Source organism: Mugil cephalus, chromosome 8 (assembly GCF_022458985.1).
Source record: "Mugil cephalus isolate CIBA_MC_2020 chromosome 8, CIBA_Mcephalus_1.1, whole genome shotgun sequence".
NCBI lineage: Eukaryota > Metazoa > Chordata > Actinopteri > Mugiliformes > Mugilidae > Mugil > Mugil cephalus.
The window spans coordinates 11,159,113-11,186,518 of NC_061777.1; the positions used below are offsets into that span (position 1 = coordinate 11,159,113).

The following is a 27,406-nucleotide window of genomic DNA, read 5'->3' on the forward strand; positions in this document are numbered from 1 at the left end:
GCAGCCAGGAAACCAGACGGTCAATAAAATACAGACAAGTCAAGCAATCAGCCAGTCAGGCACTTTCCTATCCGTTAAAGATTGGATTAGTCACAGGAGTCATGGCTTTAGCAAAGCCATGGTAACAGCTGCCCTCTATGTTGGAAATGTCATAAATTTCCTTCGGTACCAGGAAACCGGACACTTTACCCTGAATCAACCTTTTACTACACTAGAAAAATCATTAAAAACATCTCCGCAGCTCAGATATTATTGCAGTTACTGCATCTCCATTAAGCAATTTCCTCTATTTTCAAACACAAGGTGAAAAATTGACAAAAACTAGAACAGGGAATTTGAGAATAATTACATTATCAGATAATGTGATTTGTGTGTGTGTACAACACTCATGAAAAACGAGACTAAAAACAATTTTAAAATTTTCAGTGGCATATCTTTAGTTAACCGCTTCCCTATCTTACTGCTTTGCAAATGATACATGTTAAAATAAACGAAAGCTGGGTGCACAACTGTTAAACACAACCATGTTAAATAATCTGCAAGTAACAGTGACATTTAGATGGAATGCAATGGATTTTCTTTATTCTAATTTTAAGTGTGATTGGCCATAATGCACATAAATTATAGGTTTGCATGAGTTTAATGTCATTCAAAGGCCATATTTAATTAACACCATACATCATGTCTCTATCACCACTATTTGAATATATTTATTTATTTAAGTCAGCTCAAGTACCTTTTCATATGAATGATTACAGAAATTATTGTAGATCACCTGCTGTCTTCATAACAAGTACAGGACCTCACAGCCAATTACTGTTTCTTTATGAGAAACAATAATGAATAATGAACTGGTTAAATAAACCATTTTCGAAAAATGAAACGCCTAATTTACCCACTTTGAAGGTTTATTAGGGGCATTCCTTTTTTCTCTCACAGATGTTGCAGTATTTGAACAAGGGGAGAATCCAGGCTCATCCGTAGGGGGACAGTGAAGCACGTCACATCTGGAAGAAGCTCAGAATGTAACCACTTGTTCATTTTTAAACGAGCCTTGAGGTGGTTTCAGGCATCTGATTAGGATGCCTCCTTAACACTTCCCCGTGGATGTTTTCTGGGCATGTTCAGCAAGGAGGAGAACCTGGAGCAGACTCAGAACAAGCTGGAGAGATTGCTTATCTAATCTGACCTGGAAGTGCCATGGGGTCCTCCAGGAAGAGCTGGAGGCAACGGAGTAGCCAGCAAGACATAGAGACCGATCAATGCTACAGCATGAGCAGAAAAAAAAAAAAAAAAAGTTGCTACTGCGATCTGCTAACTTTCCTTCTTTTAGTAACTGCCAGCACGATTTGCTGGCTGTCAGCTGCTACTAGATCAAACATCCATGTGTTGCTGTTACTTCACTTGTTTCTTCACTTGGTGTCATGTTGCAATAATTGATTATTTTTGATTAATTTGAATCTTTCCACAGATTCATCACACGCAGAGTTGCATTCAAAAGTTTTTAAGTGTCTCTGTAGTTCCTGCGTTCAAAGGACGGAATCGCCTGGGATAAACTCACGGTTTTGTCATTATACACAGATATTATTATGTGTGTGCAGATGGGCGATATTCCTGTCAGCCACGATTCCAAACAGAGTCAACATCTAAGTGGATGACAACAAACACAGCTATGAAGAACAAATAGACCATCTGTTCCCCACCTTACAAAGAACTTGCTGAGTTGTATTGATGACTGCAATACAACCTGAGGTAAAATGGGAGCTTAATAAATAAATATTTCTAGGTAGAACTGAATTTGGCTTGTTCTTGAACGGCCACTGTTTCCCTGACAGCTGCCAGATGATGCTGCTTTACACAAGCCATGTCTCTGATTCTCTGATTAGAGAGTACGAACACAGGGAAATGCACACATGTACATACACAGCAAGCACAGAACAATTAGCAGCAGCCACTTGACTCCTTTGAAATATAAGAAAAAAAAATCTGTTTTGCTTGACACGCGTAAGTGCAAGTAAAATATTTACAATGACAGTATATGTAAATGATGACTATTTTTTTATATGACATGAGGCCAGAGCATGTTGAGCTCCCCCTGGTGGCTGCCTGCGGCATAGTTCATAAGTTCCACCTCCTCCATGTTAGTGGATGGGTCATAGGCCAAACTAAAACACCTAACTTCAAGTCAAATTTTTTTTTTTCCAAGGATAAGGTTCTCTCATTTTATGTAGTTAATATAATGCTAAAGGATACTCAAATGAGTATAATTTTCTGACAAGTTTAATTTTGGTTGTGACATCACAATGACAGCCGGCTGCCATTCCAGGACTTCCGTAAAGCGGCCCAGTAGGGCCACGAGAGTTGTAAAAAATAAAATAAAATAAAAAAACAAAAGAATAAGTGAAGGGTATGATCCAATATTTGATTGTAACAGACAAAGGTAGAGAAGGATACTGTAATAATCAAACAAAAAACTTGCAAGATCGCTTTGCGTGTATCCCTGTGAAACTAAGGTCAGTTTTGCCAATGGAAGGGAGAGGGGACGTATTGTCCATCTTTACATACAGTCTATGGTTTGTGCATGACCACTTTTCAGAGCTTGATGCATTTAGCGGTAGTGGGGACATGTGCCCCACTGCAATGTGTATCTTGAAGACATAGTGGTGTTCTCCAACACTTGGGAAAACCAAGGCTAACACTGGTGTTTAAATGATTTGCTGGGGACTCGCTAACCCTTCACCTTAACTTAAGTGTGAATTTGGAAAAGCTATGTTTACTTATCTGGGGAATCAGGTGGGTCACGGTCAAGTCCATCCGGTAGATGCTAAGGCTGCAGCTGTATTATCCTATCCAGCTCCTACTACCAGACAGGAGTTTTGTTGTTTTTTTGGGGATGACTGGGTATTACCCCTGTTTCTGCAAGAACATCTCGGTGGTGGTGGCTCTGCTCACCAAACTTTGCAGCCCTACTGCTCCTTTCATGTGAGGTGAGGAACAGGAACATGCTTTCAGTGCTGGTAATTCTCTTCTTTCCAGTACTCAGTTTTGGCTGCTCCTGACTTTTCTCTCCCCTTTAAGCTGGAGGTGGACGTTAGTGCCTCTGGAGCTGGTGCTGTACCACTGCATTATGGTGAGAGTGGTGTGAGTCACCCTGTATGCTACTACTCGGTGAAGTTCAAACAGCACCGGCTCAATTATTCAACCATTGAAAAAGAGACACTCGCTATGCTTCTAGCCCTACAGCACTTTGAGTTGTATGTTGGTTCCAGCCTCTCTCCCGTTATCGTGTACACTGACCACAACACATTTGTTTTTCTATCACAAATGCGCAACCATAACCAACGGCTGAGACGCTGGGCTCTGCCAACAACACTGAGGTAAGGCAAGAAGGGAGGTGACAATGTGGTGGCTGATGCCCTTTCCCGTGGGTGAGCTATGGGGAAACCCTCAGTTTGGGTTAGGATTAGGGTCAGTAGTATGATTTGTTTTGCTATCGTTAGAGGGTTATAGGCAAAACTAGTTTGCTCTAAAGGGTGTGGGTGTTAGGGCCTCTGGGTCTTGTGTATGTGTTTTTGTGTTCTCACCCCTCACCTTACCTGCTGCAAGTGGCCACAGGTGAAATCACTCCCAATCAAGGCTTGGGGCAAGATAAAAGCCGGGAAAGCGCGTGGTCTGGTCAGTCAGACAAGCAACCAACCAAATTAGCAACAAACCAGCTACCAACCTAGACAGCGGTGTGTGTGACCAGTGTGTGAGATAAGGTTATAAGCTCCAGTTTTGTCTGAGCCTACTTTAGCTTGCTCCAGTTTTCGATGAGGTCATTTTACTTTGTGTCGGATTTTGGATCTGCTCGTTGTGAGTTGGTTTTAATTTTGTGATCAGCTTCTGTTTGGGAAGGCTCGCTTTGAGTTACCTTTTTTTTTTGGTAGCTTTATTTCTTTCTTGTTTTTTGGCATTCAGTTCCCCTCTCCTTCTTTTGCCCGGTTCTTTTTCATTTTGTTATAATCCTCATCACCTGGAATCCACCTGGGGACACCTGGAACATTCATTCATTCATTATCCTGAACAATTTATAAACTAAAGATAAATTACTATCACAGTAGGACTAGTTAGAAAGGAAAGAGAGAAGAATTGAAATCACACATTTTTTGTAAATGAATTGGATGGAAGCAGGGTTTGAACTTTGAGAAAGGATTATTTCTCACCTAGAATCCATCCTGAACAAAAGAAGTACTAAAACATCACTGATTCCCATTTGACTGGCAGGCCTCTTAATATCACAGTAAGCAATCCCTGACCTCAGGTCTAACTCACTTCCGTGCATCGCTCTAAGGTCTTGACAAACTCACTGCCAAAACAAAGTGACTGGGAAACTGAGCCAGAAAGAGAAAAGACAATGTAGAAAGAAGAGGAGTCAGAGGGACAATGAGCAAGATAACGCTATCAGATGCAAAAGAAAAAAAAAAAATCGAGACAAAGGCAGAAGATCGACTTTAGGAAAGATTGAGAAACAGAAAGGGCCCTGTAATGGGGAATTAAAGTGGAGAAGGGAGATTGAAACAAATTAGCCGTGAAAGTTAAGAAGACGATCCCATGGCTAGGGTTTTGAGCCAACTAAAAAGCCTCGTAATAGTGTAAAATATTTCTATCACATTAAAAGCACTTATTAAAGATGACTGTTCGGTATAGTCATGAGGGATGTTGTGTCTGTATGTGTCCATCTCTAATATGAATGTGTATTTGTATGAATTAGTGTCCAACTTTACGGCATTTTATGCACTTCCATTAAAACATCTCCTTCCCATTTTCTCCGTGTCACTGGGAGCGGGACGGCACTGACTGAAACGGTGGAGGCCTCTCAGCCCCTGCAGGACCTTGTTAATGCATGGGTCTTAATGCACTCATGGACTATTTGAACAAGGGCGACGAAACTTGGTGGCTATGTTTAAATTAGCCATTAATACAAAGGCATCAGACAGATAAAGCGTGAATGAGAGAGGCTACGGAGCTTAGTGGGGCAGATGAGGGCATGGTGAGTGGCGGTGACAGGCCGATTCTCCGGCTTACCTCGGCAATCCAACTGCTTACTCACACACTTCCCTTTTGCGGCCTTATTCCCTCAGTCAATCTAATGTGCTCCCCCATTTTTTTTCCCTCTCTCTCTTCGCTCACAACTGCCGACTATATACTTTGCTTGTTTATCTTTTCCTAATTCCACTCGTCAGTCACTCTCTCTCACCAGACAGATCATTAGGATTAGCTCTCTGACACTGCCTATCCCGTCAGATGCTGATCGGCCACAGAGCCAGAGTGTGGGAACCAGAAAATGAGCTCCTGACAGATAACAGCCTGTTCTGTACCTTACATCAGACAAAAGAAATTGAGGAAGGGAGAGAGAAGGCTGATGGGAAAGTCAGAGAAGTACTCCCGTCTATTCCCTAGGAAGGACACTGATGTTCCGTGGAGGAAATATTTGTTTGTTCATAGGGATTACGTGATCTTTACCATTCAAATGCTTGCTTCATCCGTGACAGTAATGTTTAAACTGCACACACTCCTTCTCCTCAGAATTGGTTTGCTTCATTTTTTTTCTTTCTCATTGGTTAACTGGAAATAGCCGTGTTAAGTGGTTTTAATCTGGAATTTTGGAATATGCATTTATCGCCTTCAAATTGATGCAGTTTTTGAAATAATTTTTGCTTTTTTGTCCCGTGTTATGTTGCCAAGGCTGTCATTTTGTTCCATTTATCTCTAGTGTAAGCACAGCGTGTTCAGTCAGAATCATGCTGTGCAAAAGTGGCCGACAGAAAAAAAACGGCAGGGAGGGGGGAGAGGTTTTTTTTTTTTCTCCATATTATGACCTTAAATTGTAAATTAACTGTGAACCATTCATGTATACAGAACTCTCTAACAAATGTTCTCCCACCAGTGTGGCACAGTCCTCAACAAATACATCATGGCTGATTCAACTTGTCATCCCTGCACCTGCAGCAATAATTAAGTTTTAATATTTAGTCGCGGTTAGTTTTGGTTCAGGCAACAAAACTACTGTCATCTGATTATCCAGTATTGCTGCAGGGAGGTTGACAGTTGAGTCAGAGGCTTTGACAAACAAACTATTAAGAGTTTCCCTTTGACTGCCATTTTTTACAATGAAAAGTGTTGACTTAAACTTATTTAAGAGATAACAATCATCATCGTTTTTGATTTTTTTGATTCAGAATCATTGAATTATTTTTGATTCAGTTATTGTCAATTAATATTTTTTCAATTACAAAATATAGCAATAGTATAACTACGATAGAAGGGGATCAGCTGTTACTATCATCATAGCGTAAAACATATCAGATCTTCTTTCAACAAGGATAGGGCTAAAGTGCCTGTGTGGGTCTGTGTGCAGGTAATGAATGAATGAACTTTAGAGATGTTGCATACAGATTTGCGCAGCCCTTTATGCACAATAATTATGGCTACAATGGGACGGTTAATGACATGGAGGAGAGCTCGATGTAATGAGCGACAGACATTGTACCTCCCAGCTGTGTTGTGTCTGCTGACTAATGTACCATCCCTCACAACAACTCCAGCTCAGTATGGCTCTGTATAGCTGTAAAGAGGGAGTCATCTGTGACATGAGCAGAGAACAGATGCAAACATATCTACGTGGCAGTCTATCAGTTTATCATTTATCACGAAGTTTATCGTAAAAGACTCTATGCTCCGACTGACTGAAACACATAAAAGAGGAGTTTGCCAATATTCAACCTTATCTCTATACATAATATAAGTAGTGTTATAGTGTTAACAGCAGTTTCTCTTGTTGTGTCTCTCTGGCTCAGCTTTAAAATATGATTTATGTACCCAATGTCATCATTGGTTCTTTGATGAACTGCACGCTGTTTCAATTCATATTTCAATTTACTACCCGTAATTTTCTACATTTTAAAACGAGTCAACAGGATGTTATAGAGGAGGACACTTTGGATTGTGGATCGTAAACCAGGCCGTTTATTCAAGCCAGAGTATAAAGCTGGGTATGAAGAAACGCATGGGAGACAGGCAGAAGCAATCCAGCGATGACAGCCCGAGGCTGCAGCTGCATTAGCCTTACAAGAGGATACGGTGGATTTGGACCACCGAGCAACCGAGGTGCCCGGAGCAAACAGCAACTGGTGGTGCTTTTGCTCAAAGCACTTTCTCTTGAATCAGTAACTGAATCATTCTCACTCGCAGACAGTGCATTTTGGTATATGTAAGCAGTGCAAGTAGGTAACTCATCAAAAATCTAAGTAATCATGAGGCATATTTTTAGTATTTAGCGTTTTGTCATTTCCATTTTGTTTCTCTCATTTACATGCTTTTAAGATTCAATTTGTCCGAAATGTCATGATATATGAAAAACAAAACATACATGAACAAGGCAGAATTTAAATTTACAAAAAAATGTACAGTCCAATTTACAAGAAATACAGAGTAAATAAGCCTTTTACCCTGCCTTTTATGGAAAATTTCAAATGTAATTCTATTATAAAATATAATTCTCTGATATTGCAAACAAATGCAGGAACTCATTTCTCTCCTCTTACCAGTGGACCCTCTGATGATCTGCTCTCATAGCATCTGATGTCAGTGTTGACTGACTACATGCAGATTTATTTGTTTGGCTTAACATTAATGTACTGAATTTACATGTTACAGTTTTAGAAATTGCTTGGTGTGCTGCTCAAAGGTGACCTGAAAACACACCTTATAGCAGGAAAGTGCGAGCTCTAAAATAACAGTTTCCATTTCCTGACAATAATCAAAGACTCCTTACGTAGATCACTGTGCACAGGAAAAGCGACCGGAGCTGTAATCATCATACACCTAATTTACAGTTGGATAGTTTACATGAGGGCACTTCGAACAATTTAGCAACTGAAGACATACCACAGACTCTGTTGTGCGGTAAAGTCAGATTAAACAAGATACAACATAGTCACAGAATGAAGCTGCAGCTTGATGCTGAGAAAGAATTAAAGTGAATTAACGTTTTACATGTTTTTTGCACGGTGGTGATTATTTCATCATTTTTTAAACATACTGCCACAGGCCACAATTCTGATTAATGGTTTATATTTATTGCCAATGTTCAGAGTAACTGCCAGAGGAATGCAACGTGCACGACTGTGGAGGCTGGAGTGAGAGAAAGGCAAGTGTTTGTCCTGAACCCTCTCAGTCTAGACAACTGTTCAAACTTTTTTATAATGTATATATTATATATATTTTTTATATGATAAAAAACTATTGCAAAAAGAAAATGCTGACAGTTTTCAGTATATATTTAATATGAATGTTATGTCTAATAAGATAACAATAAAACTCACTTGGTAACCCTTGATCCATCAATTTTCTGTAAACTTTTCCTGGACCAAATTTCATTTTTCTCTTTAATTTTTCTCTTCCCACCCATATGCCCTTTATCTCTTTCTTATCTCTCAACGTTGTGCTTAAACATTAACTTTGTGTCTGTGTTGAATATTAAAAAGTGAAGTGAAGTGTGTTTGTGTGTGTGTGTGTGTGTGTGCGCGTGTGTGTGTGTGTGTGTGTGTGTGCGTGCGTGTGTCACAGTGTGTTTAATTATGGATGTTCAGGTTTCAGTAAGGCGTCAGTGTTTTTAAATGAAGTCTCGCTGTAAAGGCCAGGGGAGTGATTCAGCTTTGCGGATTCATTTGGGTAGCTGTCTAGCACGCCGCAGACGGAAACGTGGAAATGCTCAAGCGCTTGCCTTCAAGCACTCCTCCTAAAAGTGCTGATGCTGTTAAAGCAGTTGACTCTGGGGTGCAAGTGGTGACAATAGCTTTGCTCAAGAAGAACTTGACATGCCGCTAGTGGTGTGTGTTTGTAAATCTGTGCAGCACGGGTATGTGTTTTCCTCAACGACGTCGACTTTCATCAAGTCCAAATACGTTCCGACTCTTTGAAGCAGAATGAAGTGGAGTGAACTAATGTATTCCCTATTGTAAAGGCATTTCAACTATTGTCTCCTTTGGAAATGTCACTTTTTCTCACAAGCCATTTTCTCTAGGAGACATCTCAAAGTAGTTTTTGCCATTTTCCAATAGTATTTGCTGTAGGAACAAACTCCTTAATAATTCAGATGTAGTGATTAGCTGTAATAACTTTACAGCTAGTTAAATGCTTTTTTCACATTCAACAAACTTTAGTGAACCAAGGATGAGGATAAAACATTTACCTCTCCCATCATGCACAACTCACTGCTGTAACAATGAACATATTGTGCTGTGGCAATGGCATTAAATCTAACGCTTATATTTATATAGCAAGCATCTTATCAATCATCTCACAAACTTAGAACTGCTTCAGATGTCTTGCTACAGCACGCCACTTATATGAAGGCAAACTGCAAGTTTAATGTGCAGGTAACCCAGTTTCATTTGTTGATGTATAATTGAAATAAAGTGGTGCTTGATGGATGATGTGCATGTCACACTGAAGAACAGCACCTTCAATTCTCAAAGCACCCTGAAAGTAGATTCCAAAGACACCCCAGTGACGTGCCATTATGCATAATTTTATAGAGTGCTGGGCTACGCTAACTCTGGGTCTCATTAGCAGGCTGATTACCACAATTATCAATACTTCCTGGGCAGACAATAAGATAAAAGTTAAAAAAAGAAAAGAAAAAAAATCTTAGGGGTTATAATATCTCCAGTAATGAGCATTTAGATCCAAATTCTTTTTATTCATACCCGCCAGCTCTCTACAGGCATCCAGATCTTTCCCATTGAAAATGTTTTACTCTCCCCAACATCTGACACACCTCGCCTGGCCCCACTTGACAACCGATACATTTGATCTGTCCTTTCTCCTTTCAGACCTCTTTTGATGATGGCCACAGCTATTAAACCTGAGAAGCTGCGTATGGAAACTGACACCGGTAGCGGCCAAAAGAAAGAGAGAGACAGAGAGTGTGTAATGTTATTCATTGGGGAATACACAGTTGTATTGGTGGAGAGCAAAGGTAAGTGTGTCGTACCTTGCCTGAGGGCATTTTCTTTCTTTCTCTCTCACTCAGACGCTTCCACCTTAAGCACTATTCCCTGTGCTGTTGCACTACCACTATTTCCATCATGAAGTTCTTGTTGTGCCAAATAGTGTAGGTCTGACACCAGGAAATACTCCGGACATATTTCTCTCCCCTGTTAAGCTACAAGCTTTAATAAGGATAGAGCAATCTGTCCAAAGTATTTCCTAATGCCCAAGTGCCCAAGTGCCTACATTGCTTTTCTTCCAGGGAGAAATAGCTTAAATAAGTTGGGTCCATTTTTCCTGATATTCTCAATTATGTTGCCCATGAAGGGCCCCTGAGATACAGTATATATAAGCTGCTGTAGTTATCCAAAAACAGTTTTGAAGTGTCTGTTTCACTCTTTGAGGCCGCCCATCTCACTTTCAGTGGTGCTGCTTCACAGGGCATTTAAAATGTCAAGGGAAGGGCAGATGTCCAGTATTATATATTATATCATGTAGTTGACTTATACATGTAATATACTGCACATCTGCATTCGTGGGCGTTTACGGTTAGGTCTTGAATAACAAACACAGAAAAGATCTGGGTGACAGCCATCCTGAAGTGATTAGTGCGACCCACATGCAACTATTAAAAGCTTTGCAGAATTATGTACAATATGACGGTAAATACTATAGACTGTATATAAATATGGACAACGCATCCCCACTTCAAACTGATGATGCTTTCCCAGGGATACGGGTGGCGCCATCTTGCAAGAGTGGAGCCAGAGTCTGCTCAATGCAGTCCAAGAGTGGATCCATGGTGAGCTGCGTTATCGATGACTTGGCCACACATTTTCCCAGACTCACTTGTGTTTTCGTTTGATTGATACTGCACTCTGCTCTAGCTCCACCAGTCACATGGAAATGTTGGATTATACCTTGCAACTTTTTACTTATTTTTTCCTATTCTAGCAGCCCTATGGGACCACTTTACCGAGCGGTTGGCATGGCAGCTGGTAGTCATCATGATGTCCCATCTTATTTATATAACATCAAATAACTAAATAAGACAAAAGAAAAGGACATGTACTATCTAAAATAACCATGCTTGGGGGGGCTTAAAAGAGCTTTGAGAGGAGTAATGGCTGAACTGGATTTCTTTATTTATTTTTTAGAAAATATTAAACTATTAAACTTCTTTTACCTAATGACCTATGAATTTGTGAACTGAAATCATTGTTTTCTCCCCTGTTCATTCACTGAGGCATCACAGAGCAGCATCAGACACAAATAGATACGAGGGAGAAAAAACATAAGAGTACCATTTAAATAATAAAAAATAACATTGTCAGTCATGCTTTGGCGAAGGTTCAATAAGGAAGTTGTGTTCTCTCGCATTGTATTTCCCTTCCTCTATGGTGGACACCAGCTATTCTGGTTGTTATATTCCTCATCATCTCCTCTGCTTTTCTTTCCTCTCTGAAAACCACTTCAGTCACAAATTCTGCATCACATACTGTGTCACCCCTCTCAGCTCATCTTCCAGTTCCCACTTATTTCTCCCTTTATCGTAATACTCACTGAAATAGTAACAGAAAAGCTAATAACAACAGTAATCAGGTAAAAATAAAAAATAAAATACACATCTGAACATGCACAACATTGACATACGGGAAGCACATTTTCGAACTCACTCCTCAAATACACAAACATGAGGTTTGTTTGATAGACACGCTTTGCCATTTGGATGCATTAATTATCATCACGCTAATTAGTAGTGTGCATGTGTCTGTCTGCATCTGGGTTAAATGGCGAATTAGCAAGACTTAACTCTGTTCCCTTCTGTGTCTGATGAAAAACATCAATATCAGACAGCTGAAAATCACCAAAACATTGCTTCATTATTTTATAACTATTGTTCTTAAAAAATATATTGAGTAAGTGTGGTTTCCATTGGAACAAGCAATGCAATATTTGCTACTGGAGTGGCACTCAAGAGAGGCTCAGAGAGGAATTAGCTGAAAGCGAAATCATGAGATGGAAGCTTATCTTACCGAGTTCCTCCTTACAAAATTTAACACTGATGTGGTTTAAAAAGTAGGCTTAGTCTTTGAAATCAAGCTCAGCTCCACTCAGACATATCAAGTAGTAAAATATATCGATGGAGATTATGCGCCCACCTCAATACGATGTTTCTGTGCATCAACTGAGAACACGGGTTAGCTCAGGTTAACAGCACTGGGGGAAAGGATATCCGAAGAAAAAAGTGGACACAGTCATGAGTACCATCTGTACTTACCCACCCTATCTCCCCCTCTCTCACACACACACACACAGTAGCGCGGCTGGGACTTCAAAGCAGTGGGAATGGTCAGATCTGAGCTCAGCTGATGGCAGTCGATACACTGGCAGCCAGGCATAACAGCATGGGACAAGGGCTTGTATGTGAGGGGGTGTGTGAGAGTGTCTGTGCTTGCGAACATCCTGTGTGTGTGTGTGTGTGTGTGTGTGTGTGTGTGTGTGACACAGAGTGCGTCCGTGTGTTGCTGCCACAGCAAAAAGCGGTCAAGCTGTTGGATTTACTAGATAAGCATTCTGGATCGCTGCTCATGGTTGTAGTCTTTACTTGTGTACGCACGCACAAACACACGCACAAACACGCGCGCACGGATACTGTTCCAGAGACGGTGACAGATCTGCCGATGACACGCGTGTGATATGAAACCCGGTGTTTCAGCACAACAGAGGTTTTACTGTGTGTAGCCGCTGAGATCCAGATAAGAACTTATTGGATTTGTTTGCGTGTGTGCACTTGAGTTGCTCTTGTTGTGGGGACATAAATCTTTTTAACGCATTCACATCAGCCTCCCTTTCACGGAAGAAAAAGAAAATATTACTCTTTCTACACAGAGAATTGTTACATTTTTGGATGAACTGTTACATGAGAGCAGTAATGGAAATAACAAGAGAGATTAGATTTCTTTATTCGCTCCCATGCAGATTCTAATAGATTTCTATTGCTGTTACAAGGAAACCCCCGGTCAATGAGAGGTTTCCAACAATGGAAATCCCTGTGACTGAGCACCTGTGCTACACTCTTAATGCTTTTAGTCTCCATGTCTTTCTGTACGACTCTTGCACATTGCCTGCCTTTTATAGGTTGTGATTTTCCATCTCTGTCCTCCCTCATCCTCTGTCGTTCGGCATCGGTGGCTTTGTGGCTCCACCATTTTGGCCCGTGTTTATATTTTCGTAGCCAATACACATCTTTTATTCAAAGCCCAATGGTCAGTGCAGAAATCATTCCGCCCTTAATCTGCCTGTGTCAGAGGTTTTATCTCCACTCTGTCATGCGAGCTCCTCATTGTGGGGTTTCCCTCTAGAATATTGCTAGGTCTTGACCCTACTACGTAGCGTGCTCTGAGACTGAATATGGTATTATTTGGAGCCATACGAATGAAACTGGAGTGAATTCATTTTCGTTTGAATAAGGAAATGAACGTTATTCAGTGTAATGTGCTCTTAAATGATGGATGCACATCTGCGCGTGTGTGTCTCACTGGCATTTTGTCGCCACCAAAGCCCAGTGAGTGATGGACACGGTGAGTTAGATGTTCATTTAGTCCATGCAAAGACTTTACTCTGTGAATATACAGTCTGTGCTCCTGTCTTTTTATGCAAACAAGAACTTTGATATTAATAAATTAATAAAGCTTATCCATTAGAGGTTGAAATGCATTTTACATTTTATTTTTAATATACTTTCCTACTCCTTTTGTATTCTATTTCACTTCATGGGTGCAACATTAACAAAACAATTTCCTTGAAGGATTAAGAACGTTTTCTGATTCTGAAAATATTATGTGTTGTTCTTAGAACCTTTGAGGCCAAAATATTTTCCATTAAAAACAAATTAGAGGCACAATTAAGTGTTTTCATCTCTGAATTTTGATTCGATTATTTTAGGTGAATTTGAAGCAGCCGTAACACACAGGAATGATCGGAGCAATGACATCTTTCGTGTAATAAAAGTATCTGACGTGTGAATTCCTGATTCCTGTCTCACCTCTCAGGAACTTGAATGAGGATATAACAAGTGAAAACTATTAATGATACGCCAAAGTGAAATATCACTTCAATTAGTGCAAAACGTTGTACGTGCAAACCCGGAGGGAAAACAGCTCAGAACTTCGAGGGCAGCTCTGGGTGATGATGAAAGCACTCAGCTGAGTATGTCTCCTCCCGTCAAAATCAAGAGAGGACACAAACACACAGAGGCGCACGTTGCATGCGCGCATCTTTCAGACCCGTTTCCTACATGATGAACATTGAGCGTTTTGGCAGCCGCCTAATTATTGCCGTAATCAGACTTCATAATGAGTCACTGTGTAACCGTGGCTTAATTGATTATTTCAGACAGTGAGTAACACTGAAGAAGGAGAAAAGTGACTTCTCGCTAAGCTTTGATGAGGGTAAATATCTGACATAGTTCACACTGACTGTGTACGAGAGTGATGTTGAGGAAGAACGGTTCTGGAAGTTCTGGATCAATGCATATGTAGTTTAAATGCAATTGATATTTAAAAATAAGGCATTAAATATTTCACAAGTTGTTATTGCTTTAAGTGTCAATTTTAAACTGACAGTTATAATTATCTTTATGTATGTTTTTGTCTTGCAAACACACGCATATAAACAATTAAATTCATTCAACACAACCTTGGAGCAGTATTTCTGGATAGTACTTGGTGTGTTTTCATCAGGGAGCTGCATCTTGCATAATTAAAAAAAAAAAAAAGAATAAATCACAAAATTTCACAACAAGCATGAACATATTTTTAATAGATAAATTAGATGAGGCCATGTAAATCTAAAGCAATGTGTGATCTGCCAAACGTCAAACTGCATTTATGGAAATCACTTTCCATAAATGACCTGTCAGTAACCTTACGTATGTCCTCTTTCAACAACAGCATCCTGGAGAAATTCCTACTTCAAGCAAAAAAAAAGCAAAAAAGAAAGTTGAATAACAATTTCCTCTTGGTTTGAGAGATAATATCGTTGGTTGCCAAGAAATGATAATCTCCCATCTAAGAAAGATGATTTCCTGCCTTGCATTACGACTTTCTTATTTCTCTAAAGCAATATGCCTGCCAATGTTAGATTAAAAAGAACTCTTGATCTGTTTATGGGTGAGAACGTATCAGTCGTACGCGATGTCTGATCCTCATTCATGCTTCATCAACAGCGTCACTGTGGGCAGGCGTGGGGACCATGATGGATCTGTTATAATACTGTTGATGGATGAAGAGTTTATTATTAGGAGCGCTGGCATTCTGCTGCTCTGAGTGAGTGTGTATATGTGTGGGTTTTCCAACTCTTACAATAATGCCCAGGCGATACATTCACTGACCTCTAAACATCTCCCCGTCCTCCTCTCCTACCCTATCTCCCTATATCCACATCACCTCGTTTCCCTCATCCATCCTCCTGACCTCGTTTGTCACCCTTCCTCCTCTCCTCCCTCCATCCAGACTTTTTTTTTTATTATTATTATTCAGTCACTTCCATCTCCTTGACCCCTCTACTTTGACAAAACCTCAAATCCTTTCGGCAACAGACGTCTGTTTTTGTTGTTTTCACGGATAATAAGCTTTGTTTGCTGAATTACAAAAAGAAAAAGAAAAAAAAAATCACACTTCTCCCAGATTTTCTGGCTGGATGTTCATTTGCCTAATGGTGATAAAATTGTCACTGTGTCACTGGCTCCCAGGTTGCCTGACTGACTGACTGACTGACTGGCTCAATAAACAGCAAGCCGAGACCAAGTACAATCTAAGACACAAGAGTAAAATGAGAAGAGAAGAGCTGGCAATCAAACAGAAAGGCTGTCTTCTCCGTCCGTCAGTCAGTCGCAAGTTAAAGCTATATATACAACGATCGGTCTCAGGGTCTCAGACTGTGATGAGACATAATGAGGTGTGTGTGAATGCGTGAACTGTGTGTGCTGCGTACTTCGTGTTACCATCCATGCATCCAAATGTGTAGAGAGAAGTGTAGATTGAACACTTCCCCAAGCTATTTTTTTTTCAACCACTCAACCACAGCTATTTGTGACTGTAGCTCTCTACTTTCATTTTGCTCCAGCAAATTCCATCCTTCCTCATGCGCACACACTTAAAATATCATGCCTCATAGCTCGACAATGGACAACGCTTATGAGTTTGTTTTGTTGGTGTGCGAATGTATTTCAAGGGGGAAAAAAGGCACACATCGCAGCTGGGAAAAATCCAGCTGAAGGGGATCTTTTCTGGGGAAATCGGTCGCTGCAGATTTCATTTGCACAATTTTATGATGATTTCGATGGTATTTAAAAAGTGAATGCACTGGATATGTCATTTGTAAATGCAAAAAAAACAAAACAAAAAACAGTATAGCTGAGCTGCAAAACAACCTGAAAATCTTATATAAAGAAATGTCACAGCAAAACAGATTCCTTCAGGACGGCTGCCCTTTTATTGGATAACGGTAATGCAAAACACTCCAATCACGTAGAGCAGAACTGACATGAGACATTTTGCCATGTTATGCTTCCATTTTGACTGAGTCATGTTTGATTTTGGTGGTGTCACGTTTCATATGAGGTTGTTTCTCTCTTGCGGTATGAGTCACGCTCTAAACGACGCAGGGGCGTTTTATGTGCGGCCAAACGAGGAGCTGTGTATATTGTCTCAGAATATTTTTTTTCAGTCTGCAAATTTGCCAATAGCTAATGTAACGAGAACACTCCCTTTGTTATATGCACATTAGCATGATGAAATGTCAACTCGCAGCTCATGATTTTGCAACTAAATGCCCTATTGTTTGATGTTGGGGTGATCTGATTTCTCATCAGGGATCAGTGCCGTTCATCTTGTCTCCAGTCTCCCTATTAAAAGCAACAGATAACTCCCTTTTAAACGGGGTAATGGACCAGCCAGAGGTAATGACCTTATGCACTTAAACTGCTGCAAGTGATTCTCATAAAGAGAAATTAGACTTCCATAACTCGAGGTCTGAGTCCAAACATTTCATTTGGACTTTACAGAGTGGGGAATCCAGCTGGGCTGTAGTGTGTGAGTATGGTAAACGGGGCTGTGATGCAGTACCATGAAAAGACGCTATACACAATACAATTAAACTGCACAGCTATGAATAACATCTTTGTGTCAAAGTGGTGTCATTTACGTCATTTAAGTTGTGATTGCTAGTAGCTGTAGAGGAGTTTATGGTTCCATAAACTTCACAGTAGACGAAATACCATGGAAACGGTATAATGCAATGAATGACTGTTTCACAAAGGTTGTATTCAGCACAGAACTCTTGTAGCGGATTACATTAAGTTCTATCAAGTGTTCAAGGTACGGTGACCGCTATCTGAAATCTTAAACATGTCTATGTAACATAGTCATGTGATACTGTGTAACAAGGCTATGGGGAAAAACACTAAATTTCAGGAGCTTGTTCACTAATCTCTCTTGCTCTTTGCAGAGAGTAACTGATAATCAATATGTTATTGACTCACAAACACACACAAACTCTGCAATGAATACCCATGGACACATGAGATTATCTTACCTGTGTTCAAGAAGAGTGACACCAGGGTAGAAGGGAGACATGGAAAACAGAAGGAGAAACAGAAGATGAGAAAAAATTATTTCAGAGACAATAATACAGTAGGTGCAATCATTTATAAATTTTTTCAACACGTATGTGCAATGTACAGAGTGTGTCTGGGCTTCTGTTTAAAGCTCCAATGCTGAACTTTCGTCTCCCCCTGCTGGCAGTGACAGTCATTACACAAACACTGCCGACAGTCGACAGTCCATCAGTCACTCTTTTTCAGCACTCTCCAAGAAGGAAAAGCGACACCAATGAGAATCAGTGTTTGGCCTCACTGTTGATTACTTTCTTTTAGGCAACAAGATCTTTTCTTTTATATCTGGAGACAGTTCTATTTCGCCCATCCTGACCAACCAGAGATGGTCATCCAGACTACAAAGAACCTTAGTTCCAGAAGTCCAGTTGTTTGTCTAATGTTTTTAGATACACCATGACCTGGGTGACTGAGTACCTTCCTTGTAACCTGTATCGACTGGGTTGCGTACGATTTCATGGCAGCCCAAAGGTTATTTTAACTTTTACAACTCCACCATAGACAGCTTCTTGTGTGTGAGCATCACCACCTGGATGGGAAGTTGCACCAAGCAGGACTCCCTGTGTGGTCCGTTCAGTGGAATTTACAGTTTATATTTATTTTATTTTATTCAATTGTACTTAAATTTAATTTATTACTCTCAGTTATACATTGATACATACATTTCACTGTGCATTGTATTATGTATAACTGCGCATGTGATGGATAAAATCTTAAATACACTGTTTTCAAAGTCATACTGCATGTCACAAAGTAAACGGACAATTTGTGTCTATGGAGCACAACAGAAAGGACTTTGTACCAAGAAAAATGAAAAGTAAACACTGCATGAGTCATGTACAGAAGCACGCAGACACACAAACACGACAAAGACGTGAGGGCATTTGAAAGGTAGCGACAAATGATCTCCTCCTGCGCCCTGTAGACGATCGGTCTAAAGGAGGGAATTCAAAATACTAATTGTTAATTTCCTGTTCCACTCTATAGTTTGGTGATGGAGAGGAAATTCTAAACACAGACAGGAATCAGACAAGCAAAGACAGGCAGGAGGATACGGACACAGGCTGGCAAACAGACAGATGAAGAAGAAGGATAATTGTTCATTTCCTGCTGTGGTCGTGACGGGTTGAGCGACAGTGTGTTACGCGTTTGCTCATCTCAACTCAAGAGACGCAGGAAAATCATAGCGATGATTGGTACAGGATTGGTGTCTTACAAAACTAAATTCGTGCATTATAAACCTAGTTCTATGAATGTTAGTGAAGCCCTATAAAGGCTATGGAGGTTTGACCATCCACTGGGAGGGAATTTAGTTGACAGTGTTGCACATAGTCCCTTCTTCAATAAATAACCTCACTCACCATCCCTCTCTTAGTTAAACTGCGTGAATTTCTTGTAAGACAGAGATGGGATTCTCGGGTAATGATAAATGTGTTTAATTACAAGGCACCGTTAAGTAACAATTGGTTCAATCTATTCTTCCTGACATCCAAAACCTGTAGGTTTCCTGTGCGTTCCATGCTGCGTTACTGCTGCATAAAATATTTCATGCGCAGTTGGTGAGCACATACCCCCCAGGTTACTGTCTCTATTGAAGTGGGAGTGTGACTGTTTCACAGCAAAGTACCTCAGTGTACCTCTTCTCCAACTCCACCTCTCAGTGAAACAGACTTAATTTTGCCTGGATGCACACAAAAAGAACACGTTTCTAGAGTCGTTTGTGCAACAGAGCAGCTGAAGAGGCATAGGTCTCTCTTTCTGGACCCCTGTGAACCATTTCCTGGTTGTAGCTGCAGACTTATTAGGCCCTCTGCTCGATGGTAAAACTAGAGACAGCAACCGAATGTGTGTGTGTGCCAGCATTTGTGTTTGCAAAGGCTACAAGATAAAGCAAAGAGGGTGACTCTGGCTGACTGCACAACACACAGAACCACTACATTTCTGACCGAACACGTATGAGTAATGCGCCGACACTGCCACTCGAAGCGGAAAATATGATGAGGCCCAAGAACGAGAATGAGAGAGGACCTCAACGTGTCAGTATGTACGAGTCAGCAAGAAAAGCCAACTTTCCAATTTAATTCAATTACTGTAATCATCAGAACGTGCCAATTGTTGACCTTCCTGAAGGATAATACGTTTTGATACGGTTGGACCATTTGAAGCATGGAACAATTGCTTTTCATCATATTTCAAAAAAAACACAGAAAGAAGACTAAGAAGGGGATGTCTTTTTTTTTTATCACAGAGGAGCTTTCAAGGGATGAAAAAGAGAAAGGCGTTTCAGAAGAAGAGCTTTTCAAGTGCTGTACAAAAACGGAGACCAAAAAAAAAAAAAAAAGAAATAAAAGAGAAAAATCCCATCTAACTTTACTGTGTTGCAGTTGGGTGGTCATTTGTTTTCAGTCATCCCTCTGGGGAAATCTACAGCTGGAGATGCAGTGTGGCGTTGAACAAATAGCATTAGCTAACAGATCTGAGTCAGCATCTTTCACTGTGGGATCTCGCGGTTTTACATCAATGTACGTTTGATCTAAGCTGTACGAGCACATAAAGTTGTGTGTGTGTAGTTGTGTGTAGCCTCGACATGTAAAGTACTGATGTGGCTTCTAGCGTGGCTCCTTTAAATCTTCATACACTTGACCACATGTGACCACTGGATCACTGTGTAACTGATGCCCCATCCCGAAGAGTATGGCGTTTGAGGAACAACTGCTCGATGAGATCTAGGTTATGAGCTGACGTTATAAATTCCCTTTGTTATATTCTCACTCACACACACAGACATGTTGCTACGCAGCGTTGCTCTCTCATCTCCAAACTGTAATAGTGGTATGGGCGCTCTTAAAAACTGGAAGTATGTCAGCGCACACACACACACACACACACACACACACACACACACACACACACACACACACACACACACACACACACACACACACGTTGGGATTGCCTTGAGATGATGAAATCACATGAAATTGCTCTTTTTTGGAACTAATGATGCTACAGAGTTCCTTTTTAGAGGCAATGTGTCCACCCAGTCCTTATGTGCACTTAAAAAACATGGTTTATAGGCACAGAAGTAAGAGCACATCATTTACTGTTTACTGAACGGACTTTACTCCAGTTTCTCTGCCTCTGCCTTGTGTGAGCGCACTGAAAACACGAGACACATAGAGGAACAGACAAAGAGACATAATGTATATTCAGAAAACAAACAACAACAACAAACAAACAAAAGCGACAGTATTTGTTCTAAGTGTTTCTGGGAGCTTATCTGTCCTCCTGCAGTACAATCCCTTACACTATCAATGTCAAAGCACCAACTGCCAGTTCGACCTGCTTTAAAGACTTACTGAAAAAGAGTTCTCAGTGAAGGCAGTCAAGGGTTTAGAGAAGCCTGTGTTGCTATTTAATTCCACGAAAAGCCTTACAGAGAATAAGGCTGAAAAACAAGAATATGGTAAATCCAAGGGAATATTGTTCCAGTAGATAATCTAATTAAGTAGTTCTTTGTGAGTCAGTATTTAATCCAAGGTTCCAATGCCTTTATTTTCCGCGCTAAAGTAAAATTCTTACAGCAAGTTTATTATGTTTACAGTAAGATAATTTAGAGGAAAGATTCTTAATTGTTTTTACATCCAGTCACAACTTTAAGCTCTATTAATTCTCATGCTGGTTGACACACGCGTGGCCTCACATGAATCAAGAATCAAGAGACGCGGGATTTCCCAACTCCAGCGTTCATGATACCTCCCAGGGCATCTCTCCTCGCGCTCTGCTTCTTAGCTGACTCTGCTTGCATTAATGGGAAAGTATTTGGGTATGGAGTCAAGATCAATGTTAGCCTCAAATCGATAACTTCCTGGGAACTTGTGCACTGGCTGCCTATAGACAGGGCTACAGAAATCCCTGGCACCCCTGCAATCTTGTTGCTTCTACTTATTTCCTCACAGTTTCAATCCATTTTGACTGATGGCCTTTATTTCCTCTTGAGCTGTTTCCGACACCTTTATTTAGCTCTGCATGTTACCGCTGCCACTTGTTCTATACCTTTATTTTCCTTTTTCTTCTCTAATTCTACAGACCCACAGATAAATATATATATATATATATTCTACCTATCATTTTTGCAATAGTCAATATCTTTTAAACATCATAATTTCCCAGGTGCTGGTCAATGACACTAACTGCTCTGTGTGATAGCTGCAGTTTTCTAATTCAAAATTTTCTCACTGCAGTTATGCATATAGTCAGAAATAGAGTAAAATTCCTCTCAGTCTTTTCTCTTTGTATGGATTTAGTAAACAGTCCCAATAGCTTAAAAAAAAAAATCAATGAAGAGCCTATTCTCATTCTTTTTGGCAAGACTCGTGTCTGTGCTGTCAATATGTTAGTGTTGTGGACTGGTGACAGAGACAGTTGATAGGAAAGTAATAGGATTGAAAATCATTTAACATTCTACTTTAGACACTCAAAGTGTCAAGGGTGGTGACAGGAAGAGATACAGATGCTCCATGCACTAAAATGCAAGGATCGAATCCATTCATCAGAACATCCAAAATGACAAAGAGGAGGAAAGCCGCCTTTTCCATAAAGGAAGAGAAAACAAATTAGCTGCAATCTGTGCGTATTTTACTGTTAAATGGTTTGGTTGTTTTATATCCCAGTGATGATCATTAAACACCCAGCTGCCAACAATAAGCAAATCCAAGCACATTATTCCTTAAACAATCGAGACACATCAGAGCGAATCATGAGCTGAGTTCTGTTTGAAATTAAGCACAGGCCCTCTCATCTGTCAAGCCTGTATTGATCTACGCCAGTGTCTTTGAAAAATGGCCACCTGGAAGTGATTGATCCCTCAGCTGTAATCAATCGGTCGGATTGCAGGGCTTAGGAAACGCATGATGTATGGATGCTACAGGGGGTCATTCATAACATGCATGGCATGATTTAAAAGCTGAAACTAGCGCAGTTTTACAAAGAGAAATACTTTCAGACAAGAAGAATCACGGACATATATATGCTACGTCTTTTCAGAGAAGATTCCATAATTAACACAAGTTAGAAATATAATATATATAATATATATATAAATGCATTCCCATAGGGTTAAGAGAAGCACGTTACTATAGCACGTTCTCCTTGCCACTTTTATTTAAATCTAAAAAAGGAATTGCCAATTTCAGTGGACAACAAGCAAACAGTAGGGCCAGAAAGATCTTAGTCTGTTTTATAAAAGGTTCATATATGATGACAGATGGCCTGCTCCAGTGGTCTGCAAAATTATGTTTGCTGGATGCCCCAGTAATTTAATGATTAAAGTACATTCAATCTAACGGCAACATCCTCAGTTTGATTAGTGTGGAGGATCTGGAGACCTTTCCACAAATTTCCTGTCTATAAAATTAGACTGGGGTCCAGACCAACTTTCCCAACAACAATTCTTTCACAGTGGATCGTTGGTTTGGAACCACTCTGCTTGGAACTGATTATGCTATGGCTTTTGGTGTCTCTTGGTATAATGAAATTCTTTGGCTAATGTAAAATAATAACAGAGGAACAAAGATACCCCCCACCCCACAATGATAATAATAATAATATGAAAGAAATATTTCAGAAATCATTTTGCCTGTACTACAGCAGATACAAATATTTTGTGTATCGAAGGCTATTTGAAATATACCCTTTTAAGTAATACTAGCTTTGTTGTTTTCCAGTAGTTACAAAAACTCCTATTAGCAAAGAACTCAAAGGTTCATTTTAGTCTTTAACACAAATATGTTATATCACCATGTTACATCTGGAATTAGAATGCTGCTGTTAATGGGGAAGGTATAAAAGGGTTATGATTTCAAAGCCATGGTCCTAAAGACAAATATCGTATTGAGCACTCAAACTACACAGGGAACATTCATTAAATTTCATTGATTTAGTATTTTGTTCCGTTATATAAGACAAAACGTTCAAGCAGTAGGGCATGTTAAAACTGCGCCGTAATGCCCACTGCTGAACTTCTATTTCCCCATAGATGGGACTAAAATTAGAGGATTGTAAAAGTATTTTTTTACAGCTGGGGTTGTCCAGTAAGTCGATCCAGTGGTCGATCGCGAAGGTTGTGCAGGTAGATCCTCACTATGGCATTTGACACTTACAAGGACAGATTGATGGCCAGCTGCTGCAAAAAGAGCTTGAGTATGGTCAATGACCACAAATGTATTGAAAACTGAAACATAATTATTAAAACGATTGGATGTCAGGATTTAATTGGCTTTTGTACACAACTTACCCATGTCTGAATGCATCACTAACTGAAGATAATACAGGGGTGGTATGGACTGAAGAGAGGCACCATAGGCATAGACACTTATCAAAATGATAGCATCCACACTGATTGGGAGCCATTTAATGGCATTGTTCTTGTCCAGTCATTTCCTGCAGAAGACAAGGTCAGTGATTTTGAAAGATTATCTAGACCCTTCATCATAATGAAAGGTGGGAAAATTGCCGTCTCACTGCGACACAGTATTCGATCTTGCATAAATACATTATTTAGATTATTTCTGACTTCCCCAGTATATGTCAATCATCATTGTTACTGCTTGAAAGCCCTCAACCACTTGTGCACTCACTCTCATCCCCCGGGCATCAAATACTACAGATTTGTCAAGTCTGCTAGTGTCTCAGAGATACACAGAAAATGCAAAGTGTCTGTAATGTGATCCACACGGTTTGCAATGGAATCCAATGTTGCACCATGCACGACAATATTAGACATCTCAATATTACAGCCAAGTGTTCTGGAAACAAGAGGTTTTCCTTCTTACAACTTTCAGTTTCTAACAGTGGGACATAAACCCATGTCTCCTGGGGGAACCCCCACTTTGCCTCCACCACCCCTCCAGCCTCTCAGTACGGACTTTTTACTGATTCTGGCAAGAACCTCTGTAGCCTTTACTATCCTGAGTCTAATGTAACTGGTGGTGGCTTAACAGCAAACCCAGAAAATCACTGTACCGATGGCAAGCACAGTTGCTGCCTGTCTCTCAGAGGTTGAGAAAATGACTTTATTTGACACCCTCGGACTGAAAATGTGTTATATAAATAGTGGCATGGCTCCAATAGAAAAAAAAATAATAATAATTTCATCATGACAGACGGTGTTATATTCTCTACTGACCAACTGATGTGCTGCGCTGATGTGCAACACTTGGATTGAAACGCAATGAGATCCACTGAGTCACATATAAAACAGCAAGAACAAAAAGAAAAACAAAACAAACAAAAAAAAAAACAGAAGCTGATACAAGTGGTGGCAGCACATTTATTAAACACCAATTCTAACCTTAACTAGTATAATAACATTATGGCAAAACCTATTCTGTGGGAGCTTTTAATAAACAATTTTACTTTCATCGCCAACATAATTTATGGTCAGCTGGACAAAGGAATTGCCTGTTTCAGTGGACAGCATGCGACCACTAGGGCTAGACAGATCTTAGCCCTCTGTGTAAAAGTTTCATATACAACTGATAGATGGCATGCTCCAGTGGTCTGCAAAATTCTGTTTGCTGGATGCCCCAGTAATTTAATGATTAAAGTGCATTCAATCTAATGGCAACATCCTCAGTTTGATTAGTGCTGGGTATCTGGAGACCTTTCCCCACATTTCCCATCTATTTTTAGAAAAGAAAAACAAAAAACAAAAAAACAACCTCCTTCAATGCACTGCCAGGAATTCACACCATGCACCGCATTGGTGTTTCACTTTTCATAGGAACTGAATGGGAGACTACTAGTCCCGTATGGCTTTCCGTTCTTAATTATTTTTCAATAGTTATTGGCACCATCATCAATGAAACGCCAATAGCTTTGGCAAATCGGCAGTATCTGCAGTCGGCGCTACTTGAAAATCTAACCCTTCCACTAATGCTTCTCAAGGGAAGCTAGTAGTTTCCTGCCGTGGTGGGACTGCACAGAGACAGAAAATATGTGTGTAAGTGAAGGTTTCTGCCACATATATAATGGCAAATGGAGGGATAATCGCTTGAAGGAGAGGAGAAGTAATGTCCAGAGGGACAGTTGAGGAAAACACTGTGAAATGGATGTGCTCAGGAGGAGAAATGACCTCTCCACCTCTCCCTCTCCATCTCTCTTTTACACTGACAAAATGTTTCCCCCTAAACTGTGCAATCTCTTTGTGTTTCTGGCTCTACATCATTGTCCCTCAAAACTACTCACCCCTCCAGCCTCTCGCCTCTTCCCCTCAGCCCCTCCCCTGATTGCCTTTCCATTGAATCACTGCAACACAGCATTTCCACATTTCATACTTGCTTCAGTCTTTTAAGGATCATCTGCCATCTCCGCACCAGGAACATTTATGAGGGTGGTCATAAAGGGCATGGCTGGTCCAAACAACTACTCAGGGACCTGATCTCTCATGTCAGTCCTCATAATCTGACACAGGACGGGGCATAGGAGAATAGGAGAGAAAAGGCTAAAGGGAGGAAAGGGTCTAAATGAATGAGCAGAAAAGAAGAGAATGGGTACAAAAGGTGACTATTGACCATACTGACATGGTAACTCTTGTAAGAGCTTTTGACATCACTACTGAGGAGTCCACACCAGAAATCTTGTGGTCAACTCTTATGGTCGTAAAAAATAAATAAATAAATAAATAAAACATTGTACTGCCCTAGTTAACATTCTTCTTTAGTAATTTTTTCCTATTAACACCAGCAACAATTTATCATTCAAACTGGTAATTGCTGCAGTCGATTTGCGTGCATGAGAGCGGTGCCACGTTGAATATTCATAGGAATCTGATAATAATACTGTAATCAAATTATTCAAATTAACAATTTCCTCTCTCACAAACTGATATGGACGGAGAATGCATAAGCATGCCAGACACAGACCCACCCACACAACACACAAATATAAGTCAGAGACTCTCAGGCAGGATGGATATGGAAACAATTAAGAAATACAGTGTGGTATGTCGTTATGTTACTATGTGTACTTTGAAAGTCAATCATACCCAAGCACAGATAGTTTCACAATTACCACTACTATCACTGATTAATTTACTTATCATATTTAACATACACCAACCAGACATAAAATTATGACCGCATTTCTTATACTGTTTAGGTCTCTCTTGTGCCTCTAAAACAGTTGTGTCTCATCAGAGAATGGACATGGGCCTTCTGGGGGTGTCTTGTGGGGTACGTTAACAGGCTGTTGTTAGTGGTGGCCTTAGGGAACTATGGGTTGAGGGGAGGGGCCTCTGTGGATCACTGGTCCAATGCATCTCAATTTGGAATCTAAAAAATTTGGAGACCAGGTCAACAAATTGTGCTGCTTTTCATCTTTTTTTCCCGAGTTGTTTCTAAATCATTTCCACTTGCAAATTAACCTTTATTAACCTTTATTTTATTATTTTTGTATGTCACAATATTTGTATGTCTCACTTATCATTCTTTTCTTTAACGTTTTCTCAACTAGCATATCAAGTGCACTGAAAGCACCGTGTAACCAGAGTCAAACTGACTTTATCTGTGGGCCTGTGTGCATACATGGCTGAATAAAGCTGATCCTGATTCTGACTCTACCAAAGGCATTGACCATTTGCATCATGGGATTAGCCTGGCTTAGCCATACTCAATTCTTATCAGAATATGAGCC

At 40.2% G+C, this 27,406-nt stretch overlaps 1 protein-coding gene across 3 annotated transcripts in view; it reads right to left on the minus strand.

Moving 5' to 3' along the window:
• Nucleotides 1–27,406, minus strand: part of grid2 (glutamate receptor, ionotropic, delta 2) — a 447,760-nt gene that overhangs the window by 292,743 nt on the left and 127,611 nt on the right. The window lies entirely within an intron of this gene.